Below are 13,667 nucleotides of genomic sequence, written 5' to 3'. Positions count from 1 at the left end.
GTTCCGAGTGATTCGGGTATTTTCGAGGGTACCAGGGAGTTACGGGAATACGAGGAAGAAGCAATGGGCCTAATGGGCCAAGTGGTGGAAGAGAGGAAGCAGGGCGCGCGGCCCCCCTAGCCCAAACCGAATTGGACTAGGGGGCCGGCCCCCATTCCTCTTTTTCCTCCCTCTCCTTCCTTACCCTTCTCATTCCCTTCCTTCCCCTCTCCTACTTGGACTAGGAAAGAGGGGGGAATCCTACTTGGAGTAGGACTAAGGAAATATTTCTCTATAATGGAAGTGATAAAAGAGCTCGTCATAAAAAATTACAATGATGCAAGCTTTTACACCAAACCAGATGACTCTAAGTCTCAATCTGGATACATATTGAAAGTGGGAGCAATTAGCTAAAGTAGCTCCGTGCAGAGCATTGTAGACATAGAATATTTGCAAAATACATACGGCTCTGAATGTGACAGACCCGTTGACTAAACTTCTCTCACGAGCAAAACATGATCATACCTTAGTAACCCTTTGGGTGTTTATCACATGACAATGTGAACTATGGGTATTAATCACATACACATGTGAATATTTGTGTTAAATCACCTGGCGATGTGAACTAGATTATTGACTCTAGTGCAAGTGGGAGACTGAAGGAAATATGCCCTAGAGGCAATAATAAAGTTATTATTTATTTCCTTATTTCATGATAAATGTTTATTATTCATGCTTGAATTGTATTAACCGGAAACATAATACATGTGTGAATACATAGACAAACATAGTGTCACTAGTATGCCTCTACTTGACTAGCTCGTTGATCAAAGATGGTTGTGTTTCCTAGCCATAGACATGAGTTGTCATTTGATTAACGGGATCACATCATTACGAGAATGATGTGATTGACTTGACCCATTCCGTTAGCTTAGCACTTGATCGTTTAGTATGTTGCTATTGCTTTCTTCATTACTTATACATGTTCCTATGACTATGAGATTATGCAACTCCCGTTTACCGGAGGAACACTTTGTGTGCTACCAAACGTCACAACGTAACTGGGTGATTATAAAGGAGCTCTACACGTGTCTCCGAAGGTACATGTTGGGTTGGCGTATTTCGAGATTAGGATTTGTCACTCCGATTGTCGGAGAGGTATCTCTGGGCCCTCTCGGTAATGCACATCACTATAAGCCTTGCAAGCAATGTGACTAATGAGTTAGTTGCAGGATGATGCATTACGTAACGAGTAAAGAGACTTCCCGGTAACGAGATTGAACTAGGTATTGAGATACCGACGATCGAATCTCGGGCAAATAACATACCGATGACAAAAGGAACAACGTATGTTGTTATGCGGCTTGACCGATAAAGATCTTCGTAGAATATGTAGGAGCCAATATGAGCATCCAGGTTCCGCTATTGGTTATTGGACGGAAACATGTCTCAGTCAAGTCTACATAGTTCTCGAACCCGTAGGGTCCGCACGCTTAAGGTTTCGATGACAGTTATATTATGAGTTTATGAGTTTTGATGTACCGAAAGAGTTCGGAGTCCCGGATGAGATTGGGGACATGACGAGGAGCCTCGAAATGGTCGAGACGTAAAGATCGATATATTGGACGACTATATTCGGACATCGCAAGGGTTCCGAGTGATTCGGGTATTTTCGAGGGTACCAGGGAGTTACGGGAATACGAGGAAGAAGCAATGGGTCTAATGGGCCAAGTGGTGGAAGAGAGGAAGCAGGGCGCGCGGCCCCCCCTAGCCCAAACCGAATTGGACTAGGGGGCCGGCCCCCATTCCTGTTTTTCCTCCCTCTCCTTCCTTCTCCTTCTCATTCCCTTCCTTCCCCTCTCCTACTTGGACTAGGAAAGAGGGGGGAATCCTACTTGGAGTAGGACTAAGGAAATATTTCTCTATAATGGAAGTGATAAAAGAGCTCGTCGTAAAAAATTGCAATGATGCAAGCTTTTACACCAAACCAGATGACTCTAAGTCTCAATCTGGATACATATTGAAAGTTGGAGCAATTAGCTAGAGTAGCTCCGTGCAGAGCATTGTAGACATAGAATATTTGCAAAATACATACGGCTCTGAATGTGACAGACCCGTTGACTAAACTTCTCTCACGAGCAAAACATGATCATACCTTAGTAACCCTTTGGGTGTTTATCACATGACAATGTGAACTATGGGTATTAATCACATACAGATGTGAATATTTGTGTTAAATCACCTGGCGATGTGAACTAGATTATTGAATCTAGTGCAAGTGGGAGACTGAAGGAAATATGCCCTAGAGGCAATAATAAAGTTATTATTTATTTCCTTATTTCATGATAAATGTTTATTATTCATGCTAGAATTGTATTAACCGGAAACATAATACATGTGTGAATACATAGACAAACATAGTGTCACTAGTATGCCTCTACTTGACTAGCTCGTTGATCAAAGATGGTTGTGTTTCCTAGCAATAGACATGAGTTGTCATTTGCTTAACGGGATCACATCATTACGAGAATGATGTGATTGACTTGACCCATTCCGTTAGCTTAGCACTTGATCGTTTAGTATGTTGCTATTGCTTTCTTCATGACTTATACATGTTCCTATGACTATGAGATTATGCAACTCCCGTTTACCGGAGGAACACTTTGTGTGCTACCAAACGTCACAACGTAACTGGGTGATTATAAAGGAGCTCTACACGTGTCTCCGAAGGTACATGTTGGGTTGGCGTATTTCGAGATTAGGATTTGTCAGTCCGATTGTCGGAGAGGTATCTCTGGGCCCTCTCGGTAATGCACATCACTATAAGCCTTGCAAGCAATGTGACTAATGAGTTAGTTGCAGGATGATGCATTACGTAATGAGTAAAGAGACTTGCCGGTAACGAGATTGAACTAGGTATTGAGATACCGACGATCATATCTCGGGCAAGTAACATACCGATGACAAAAGGAACAACGTATGTTGTTATGCGGTTTGACCGATAAAGATCTTCGTAGAATATGTAGGAGCCAATATGAGCATCCAGGTTCCTCTATTGGTTATTGGATGGAAACATGTCTCAGTCATGTCTACATAGTTCTCGAACCTTTAGGGTCCGCACGCTTAAGGTTTCGATGACAGTTATATTATGAGTTTATGAGTTTTGATGTACCGTAAGAGTTCGGAGTCCCGGATGAGATTGGGGACATGACGAGGAGTCTCGAAATGGTCGAGATGTAAAGGTCGATATATTGGACGACTATATTCGGACATCGCAAGGGTTGCGAGTGATTTGGGTATTTTCGAGGGTACTAGGGAGTTACGGGAATACGAGGAAGAAGCAATGGGCCTAATGGGCCAAGTGGTGGAAGAGAGGAGGCAGGGCGCGCGGCCCCCCCTAGCCTAAACCGAATTGGACTAGGGGGCCGACCCCCATTCCTCTTTTTCCTCCCTCTCCTTCCTTCTCCCTCTCCTTCCCTTCCTTCCCCTCTCCTACTTGGACTAGGAAAGAGGGGGGAATCCTACTTGGAGTAGGACTAAGGAAATATTTCTCTATAATGGAAGTGATAAAAGAGCTCGTCGTAAAAAAATACAATGATGCAAGCTTTTACACCAAACCAGATGACTCTAAGTCTCAATCTGGATACATATTGAAAGTGGGAGCAATTAGCTAGAGTAGCTCCGTGCAGAGCATTGTAGACATAGAATATTTGCAAAATACATAGAGCTCTGAATGTGACAGACCCGTTGACGAAACTTCTCTCACGAGCAAAACATGATCATTCCTTAGTAACCCTTTGGGTGTTGATCACATGACAATGTGAACTATGGGTATTAATCACATACAGATGTGAATATTTGTGTTAAATCACCTGGCGATGTGAACTAGATTATTGACTCTAGTGCAAGTGGGAGACTGAAGGAAATATGCCCTAGAGGCAATAATAAAGTTATTATTTATTTCCATATTTCATGATAAATGTTTATTATTCATGCTAGAATTGTATTAACCGGAAACATAATACATGTGTGAATACATGGACAAACATAGTGTCACTAGTATGCCTCTACTTGACTAGCTCGTTGATCGAAGATGGTTGTGTTTCCTAGCCATAGACATGAGTTGTCATTTGATTAACGGGATCACATCATTACGAGAATGATGTGATTGACTTGACCCATTCCGTTAGCTTAGCACTTGATTATTTAGTATGTTGCTATTGCTTTCTTCATGACTTATACATGTTCCTATGACTATGAGATTATGCAACTCCCGTTTACCGGAGGAACACTTTGTGTGCTACCAAACGTCACAACGTAACTGGGTGATTATAAAGGAGCTCTACACGTGTCTCCGAAGGTACATGTTGGGTTGGCGTATTTCGAGATTAGGATTTGTCACTCCGATTGTCGGAGAGGTATCTCTGGGCCCTCTCGGTAATGCACATCACTATAAGCCTTGCAAGCAATGTGACTAATGAGTTAGTTGCAGGATGACGCATTACGTAACGAGTAAAGAGACTTCCCGGTAACGAGATTGAACTAGGTATTGAGATACCGACGATCGAATCTCGGGCAAGTAACATACCGATGACAAAAGGAACAACGTATGTTGTTATGCGGCTTGACCGATAAAGATCTTCGTAGAATATGTAGGAGCCAATATGAGCATCCAGGTTCCGCTATTGGTTATTGGACGGAAACATGTCTCAGTCATGTCTACATAGTTCTCGAACCCGTAGGGTCCGCACACTTAAGGTTTCGATGACAGTTATATTATGAGTTTATGAGTTTTGATGTACCGAAAGAGTTTGGAGTCCCGGATGAGATTGGGGACATGAGGAGGAGTCTCTAAATGGTCGAGACGTAAAGATCGATATATTGGACGACTATATTCGGACATCGCAAGGGTTCCGAGTGATTCGGGTATTTTCGAGGGTACCAGGGAGTTACGGGAATACGAGGAAGAAGCAATGGGCCTAATGGGCCAAGTGGTGGAAGAGAGGAAGGAGGGCGCGCGGCCCCCCTAGCCCAACCCGAATTGGACTAGGGGGGCGGCCCCCATTCCTCTTTTACCTCCCTCTCCTTCCTTCCCCTTCTCATTCCCTTCCTTCCCCTCTCCTACTTGGACTAGGAAAGAGGGGGGAATCCTACTTGGAGTAGGACTAAGGAAATATTTCTCTATAATGGAAGTGATAAAAGTGCTCGTCGTAAAAAATTACAATGATGCAAGCTTTTACACCAAACCAGATGACTCTAAGTCTCAATCTGGATACATATTGAAAGTGGGAGCAATTAGCTAGAGTAGCTCCGTGCAGAGCATTGTAGACATAGAATATTTGCAAAATACATATGGCTCTGAATGTGACAGACCCGTTGACTAAACTTCTCTCACGAGCAAAACATGATCATACCTTAGTAACCCTTTGGGTGTTGATCACATGACAATGTGAACTATGGGTATTAATCACATACACATGTGAATATTTGTGTTAAATCACCTGGCGATGTGAACTAGATTATTGACTCTAGTGCAAGTGGGAGACTAAAGGAAATATGCCCTAGAGGCAATAATAAAGTTATTATTTATTTCCTTATTTCATGATAAATGTTTATTATTCATGCTAGAATTCTATTAACCGGAAACATATTACATGTGTGAATACATAGACAAACATAGTGTCACTAGTATGCCTCTACTTGACTAGCTCATTGATCAAAGATGGTTGTGTTTCCTAGCCATAGACATGAGTTGTCATTTGATTAACGGGATCACATAATTACGAGAATGATGTGATTGACTTGACCCATTCCGTTAGCTTAGCACTTGATCATTTAGTATGTTGCTATTGCTTTCTTCATGACTTATACATGTTCCTATGACTATGAGATTATGCAACTCCCGTTTACCGGAGGAACACTTTGTGTGCTACCAAACGTCACAACGTAACTGGGTGATTATAAAGGAGCTCTACACGTGTCTCCGAAGGTACATGTTGGGTTGGCGTATTTCGAGATTAGGATATGTCACTCCGATTGTCGGAGAGGTATCTCTGGGCCCTCTCGGCAATGCACATCACTATAAGCCTTGCAAGCAATGTGACTAATGAGTTAGTTGCAGGATGATGCATTACGTAATGAGTAAAGAGACTTGCCGTAACGAGATTGAACTAGGTATTGAGATACCGACGATCGAATCTAGGGCAAGTAACATACCGATGACAAAAGGAACAACGTATGTTGTTATGCGGTTTGACCGATAAAGATCTTCGTAGAATATGTAGGAGCCAATATGAGCATCCAGGTTCCGCTATTGGTTATTGGATGGAAACATGTCTCAGTCATGTCTACATAGTTCTCGAACCTGTAGGGTCCGCACGCTTAAGGTTTCGATGACAGTTATATTATGAGTTTATGAGTTTTGATGTACCGAAAGAGTTCGGAGTCCCAGATGAGATTGGGGACATGACGAGGAGCCTCGAAATGGTCGAGACGTAAAGGTCGATATATTGGACGACTATATTCGGACATCGCAAGGGTTCCGAGTGATTCGGATATTTTCGAGGGTACTAGGGAGTTACGGGAATACGAGGAAGAAGCAATGGGCCTAATGGGCCAAGTGGTGGAAGAGAGGAGGCAGGGCGCGCGGCCCCCCTAGCCCAAACCGAATTGGACTAGGGGGCCGGTCCCCATTCCTCTTTTTCCTCCCTCTCCTTCCTTCTCCTTCTCCTTCCCTTCCTTCCCCTCTCCTACTTGGACTAGGAAAGAGGGGGGAATCCTACTTGGAGTAGGACTAAGGAAATATTTCTCTATAATGGAAGTGATAAAAGAGCTCGTCGTAAAAAAATACAATGATGCAAGCTTTTACACCAAACCAGATGACTCTAAGTCTCAATCTGGATACATATTGAAAGTGGGAGCAATTAGCTAGAGTAGCTCCATGCAGAGCATTGTAGACATAGAATATTTGCAAAATACATAGTGCTCTGAATGTGACAGACCCGTTGACTAAACTTCTCTCATGAGCAAAACATGATCATACCTTAGTAACCCTTTGGGTGTTGATCACATGACAATGTGAACTATGGGTATTAATCACATACACATGTGAATATTTGTGTTAAATCACCTGGCGATGGTGAACTAGATTATTGACTCTAGTGCAAGTGGGAGACTGAAGGAAATATGCCCTAGAGGCAATAATAAAGTTATTATTTATTTCCTTATTTCATGATAAATGTTTATTATTCATGCTAGAATTGTATTAACCGGAAACATAATACATGTGTGAATACATGGACAAACATAGTGTCACTAGTATGCCTCTACTTGACTAGCTCGTGGATCGAAGATGGTTGTGTTTCCTAGCCATAGACATGAGTTGTCATTTGATTAACGGGATCACATCATTACGAGAATGATGTGATTGACTTGACCCATTCCGTTAGCTTAGCACTTGATCGTTTAGTATGTTGCTATTGCTTTCTTCATGACTTGTACATGTTCCTATGACTATGAGATTATGCAACTCCCGTTTATCGGAGGAACACTTTGTGTGCTACCAAACGTCACAACGTAACTGGGTGATTATAAAGGAGCTCTACACGTGTCTCCGACGGTACATGTTGGGTTGGCGTATTTCGAGATTAGGATTTGTCACTCTGATTGTCGGAGAGGTATCTCTGGGCCCTTACGGTAATGCACATCACTATATGCCTTGCAAGCAATGTGACTAATGAGTTAGGTGCAGGATGACGCATTACGTAACGAGTAAAGAGACTTACCGGTAACGAGATTGAACTAGGTATTGAGATACCGACGATCGAATCTCGGGCAAGTAGCATACCGATGACAAAAGGAACAACGTATGTTGTTATGCGGCTTGACCGATAAAGCTCTTCGTAGAATATGTAGGAGCCAATATGAGCATCCAGGTTCCGCTATTGGTTATTGGACGGAAACATGTCTCAGTCAAGTCTACATAGTTCTCGAACCCGTAGGGTCCGCACGCTTAAGGTTTCGATGACAGTTATATTATGAGTTTATGAGTTTTGATGTACCGAAAGAGTTCGGAGTCCCGGATGAGATTGGGGACATGACGAGGAGCCTCGAAATGGTCGAGACGTAAAGATCGATATATTGGACGACTATATTCGGACATCGCAAGGGTTCCGAGTGATTCGGGTATTTTCGAGGGTACCAGGGAGTTACGGGAATACGAGGAAGAAGCAATGGGCCTAATGGGCCAAGTGGTGGAAGAGAGGAAGCAGGGCGCGCGGCCCCCCTAGCCCAAACCGAATTGGACTAGGGGGCCGGCCCCCATTCCTGTTTTTCCTCCCTCTCCTTCCTTCTCCTTCTCATTCCCTTCCTTCCCCTCTCCTACTTGGACTAGGAAAGAGGGGGGAATCCTACTTGGAGTAGGACTAAGGAAATATTTCTCTATAATGGAAGTGATAAAAGAGCTCGTCGTAAAAAATTACAATGATGCAAGCTTTTACACCAAACCAGATGACTCTAAGTCTCAATCTGGATACATATTGAAAGTGGGAGCAATTAGCTAGAGTAGCTCCGTGCAGAGCATTGTAGACATAGAATATTTGCAAAATACATACAGCTCTGAATGTGACAGACCCGTTGACTAAACTTCTCTCACGAGCAAAACATGATCATACCTTAGTAACCCTTTGGGTGTTGATCACATGACAATGTGAACTATGGGTATTAATCACATACAGATGTGAATATTTCTGTTAAATAACCTGGCGATGTGAACTAGATTATTGACTCTAGTGCAAGTGGGAGACTGAAGGAAATATGCCCTAGAGGCAATAATAAAGTTATTATTTATTTCCTTATTTCATGATAAATGTTTATTATTCATGCTAGAATTGTATTAACCGGAAACATAATACATGTGTGAATACATAGACAAACATAGTGTCACTAGTATGCCTCTACTTGACTAGCTCGTTGATCAAAGATGGTTGTGTTTCCTAGCCATAGACATGAGTTGTCATTTGATTAACGGGATCACATCATTACGAGAATGATGTGATTGACTTGACCCATTCCGTTAGCTTAGCACTTGATCGTTTAGGATGTTGCTATTGCTTTCTTCATGACTTATACATGTTCGTATGACTATGAGATTATGCAACTCCCATTTACCGGAGGAACACTTTGTGTGCTACCAAACGTCACAACGTAACTGGGTGATTATAAAGGAGCTCTACACGTGTCTCCGAAGGTACATGTTGGGTTGGCATATTTCGAGATCAGGATTTGTCACTCCGATTGTCGGAGAGGTATCTCTGGGCCCTCTCGGCAATGCACATCACTATAAGCCTTGCAAGCAATGTGACTAATGAGTTAGTTGCAGGATGATGCATTACGTAATGAGTAAAGAGACTTGCCAGTAACGAGATTGAACTAGGTATTGAGATACCGACGATCGAATCTCGGGCAAGTAACATACCGATGACAAAAGGAACAACGTATGTTGTTATGCGGTTTGACCGATAAAGATCTTCTTAGAATATGTAGGAGCCAATATGAGCATCCAGGTTCCGCTATTGGTTATTGGATGGAAACATGTCTCAGTCATGTCTACATAGTTCTCGAACCTGTAGGGTCCGCACGCTTAAGGTTTCGATGACAGTTATATTATGAGTTTATGAGTTTTGATGTACCGAAAGAGTTCGGAGTCCCGGATGAGATTGGGGACATGACGAGGAGTCTCGAAATGGTCGAGACGTAAAGGTCGATATATTGGACGACTATATTCGGACATCGCAAGGGTTTCGAGTGATTCGGGTATTTTCGAGGGAACTAGGGAGTTACGGGAATACGAGGAAGAAGCAATGGGCCTAATGGGCCAAGTGGTGGAAGAGAGGAGGCAGGGCGCGCGGCCCCCCCTAGCCCAAACCCAATTGGACTAGGGGGCTGGCCCCCATTCCTCTTTTTCCTCCCTCTCCTTCCTTCTCCTTCTCCTTCCCTTCCTTCCCCTCTCCTACTTGGACTAGGAAAGAGGGGGGAATCCTACTTGGAGTAGGACTAAGGAAATATTTCTCTATAATGGAAGTGATAAAAGAGCTCGTCGTAAAAAAATACAATGATGCAAGCTTTTACACCAAACCAGATGACTCTATGTCTCAATCTGGATACATATTGAAAGTGGGAGCAATTAGCTAGAGTAGCTCCATGCAGAGCATTGTAGACATAGAATATTTGCAAAATACATAGTGCTCTGAATGTGACAGACCCGTTGACTAAACTTCTCTCACGAGCAAAACATGATCATACCTTAGTAACCATTTGGCTGTTGATCACATGACAATGTGAACTATGGGTATTAATCACATACACATGTGAATATTTGTGTTAAATCACCTGGCGATGTGAACTAGATTATTGACTCTAGTGCAAGTGGGAGACTGAAGGAAATATGCCCTAGAGGCAATAATAAATTTATTATTTATTTCCTTATTTCATGATAAATGTTTATTATTCATGCTAGAATTGTATTAACCGGAAACATAATACATGTGTGAATACATGGACAAACATAGTGTCACTAGTATGCCTCTACTTGACTAGCTCGTTGATCGAAGATGGTTGTGTTTCCTAGCCATAGACATGAGTTGTCATTTGATTAACGGGATCACATCATTACGAGAATGATGTGATTGACTTGACCCATTCCGTTAGCTTAGCACTTGATCGTTTAGTATGTTGCTATTGCTTTCTTCATGACTTGTACATGTTCCTATGACTATGAGATTATGCAACTCCCGTTTATCGGAGAAACACTTTGTGTGCTACCAAACGTCACAACGTGACTGGGTGATTATAAAGGAGCTCTACACGTGTCTCCGAAGGTACATGTTGGGTTGGCGTATTTCGAGATTAGGATTTGTCACTCCGATTGTCGGAGAGGTATCTCTGGGCCCTCTCGGTAATGCACATCACTATAAGCCTTGCAAGCAATGTGACTAATGAGTTAGTTGCAGGATGACGCATTACGTAACGAGTAAAGAGACTTCCCGGTAACGAGATTGAACTAGGTATTGAGATACCGACGATCGAATCTCGGGCAAGTAACATACCGATCACAAAAGGAACAACGAATGTTGTTATGCGGCTTGACCGATAAAGCTCTTCGTAGAATATGTAGGAGCCAATATGAGCATCCAGGTTCCGCTATTGGTTATTGGACGGAAACATGTCTCAGTCAAGTCTACATAGTTCTCGAACCCGTAGGGTCCGCACGCTTAAGGTTTCGATGACAGTTATATTATGAGTTTATGAGTTTTGATGTACCGAAAGAGTTCGGAGTCCCGGATGAGATTGGGGACATGACGAGGAGCCTCGAAATGGTCGAGATGTAAAGATCGATATATTGGACGACTATATTCGGACATCGCAAGGGTTCCGAGTGATTCGGGTATTTTCGAGGGTACCAGGGAGTTACGGGAATATGAGGAAGAAGCAATGGGCCTAATGGGCCAAGTGGTGGAAGAGAGGAGGCAGGGCGCGCGGCCCCCCTAGACCAAACCGAATTGGACTAGGGGGCCGGCCCCCATTCCTCTTTTTCCTCCCTCTCCTTCCTTCTCCTTCTCATTCCCTTCCTTCCCGTCTCCTACTTGGACTAGGAAAGAGGGGGGAATCCTACTTGGAGTAGGACTAAGGAAATATTTCTCTATAATGGAAGTGATAAAAGAGCTCGTCGTAAAAAATTACAATGATGCAAGCTTTTACACCAAACCAGATGACTCTAAGTCTCAATCTGGATACATATTGAAAGTGGGAGCAATTAGCTAGAGTAGCTCCGTGCAGAGCATTGTAGACATAGAATATTTGCAAAATACATACGGCTCTGAATGTGACAGACCCGTTGACTAAACTTCTCTCACGAGCAAAACATGATCATACCTTAGTAACCCTTTGGGTGTTGATCACATGACAATGTGAACTATGGGTATTAATCACATACAGATGTGAATATTTGTGTTAAATAACCTGGCGATGTGAACTAGATTATTGACTCTAGTGCAAGTGGGAGACTGAAGGAAATATGCCCTAGAGGCAATAATAAAGTTATTATTTATTTCCTAATTTCATGATAAATGTTTATTATTCATGCTAGAATTGTATTAACCGGAAACATAATACATGTGTGAATACATAGACAAACATAGTGTCACTAGTATGCCTCTACTTGACTAGCTCGTTGATCAAAGATGGTTGTGTTTCCTAGCCATAGACATGAGCTGTCATTTGATTAACGGGATCACATCATTACGAGAATGATGTGATTGACTTGACCCATTCCGTTAGCTTAGCACTTGATCGTTTAGTATGTTGCTATTGCTTTCTTCATGACTTATACATGTTCCTATGACTATGAGATTATGCAACTCCCGTTTACCGGAGGAACACTTTGTGTGCTACCAAACGTCACAACGTAACTGGGTGATTATAAAGGAGCTCTACACGTGTCTCCGAAGGTACATGTTGGGTTGGCGTATTTCGAGATCAGGATTTGTCACTCCGATTGTCGGAGAAGTATCTCTGGGCCCTCTCGGCAATGCACATCACTATAAGCCTTGCAAGCAATGTGACTAATGAGTTAGTTGCAGGATGATGCATTACGTAATGAGTAAAGAGACTTGCCGGTAACGAGATTGAACTAGGTATTGAGATACCGACGATCGAATCTTGGGCAAGTAACATACCGATGACAAAAGGAACAACGTATGTTGTTATGCGGTTTGACCGATAAAGATCTTCGTAGAATATGTAGGAGCCAATATGAGCATCCAGGTTCCGCTATTGGTTATTGGATGGAAACATGTCTCAGTCATGTCTACATAGTTCTCGAACCTGTAGGGTCCGCACGCTTAAGGTTTCGATGACAGTTATATTATGAGTTTATGAGTTTTGATGTACCGAAAGAGTTCGGAGTCCCGGATGAGATTGGGGACATGACGAGGAGTCTCGAAATGGTCGAGACGTAAAGGTCAATATATTGGACGACTATATTCGGACATTGCAAGGGTTCCGAGTGATTCGGGTATTTTCGAGGGTACTAGGGAGTTACGGGAATACGAGGAAGAAGCAATGGGCCTAATGGGCCAAGTGGTGGAAGAGAGGAGGCAGGGCGCGCGGCCCCCCCTAGCCCAAACCGAATTGGACTAGGGGGCCGGCCCCCATTCCTCTTTTTCCTCCCTCTCCTTCCTTCTCCTTCTCCTTCCCTTCCTTCCCCTCTCCTACTTGGACTAGGAAAGAGGGGGGAATCCTACTTGGAGTAGGACTAAGGAAATATTTCTCTATAATGGAAGTGATAAAAGAGCTCGTCGTAAAAAAATACAATGATGCAAGCTTTTACACCAAACCAGATGACTCTAAGTCTCAATCTGGATACATATTGAAAGTGGGAGCAATTAGCTAGAGTAGCTCCATGCAGAGCATTGTAGACATAGAATATTTGCAAAATACATAGAGCTCTGAATGTGACAGACCCGTTGACTAAACTTCTCTCACGAGCAAAACATGATCATACCTTAGTAACCCTTTGGGTGTTGATCACATGACAATGTGAACTATGGGTATTAATCACATACACATGTGAATATTTGTGTTAAATCACCTGGCGATGGTGAACTAGATTATTGACTCTAGTGCAAGTG

The sequence above is a fragment of the Triticum dicoccoides genome, chromosome 5B, assembly GCF_002162155.2.
Source record: "Triticum dicoccoides isolate Atlit2015 ecotype Zavitan chromosome 5B, WEW_v2.0, whole genome shotgun sequence".
In the NCBI taxonomy this organism is placed as follows: Eukaryota; Viridiplantae; Streptophyta; class Magnoliopsida; order Poales; family Poaceae; genus Triticum; species Triticum dicoccoides.
This window is presented reverse-complemented; position numbering follows the sequence as displayed.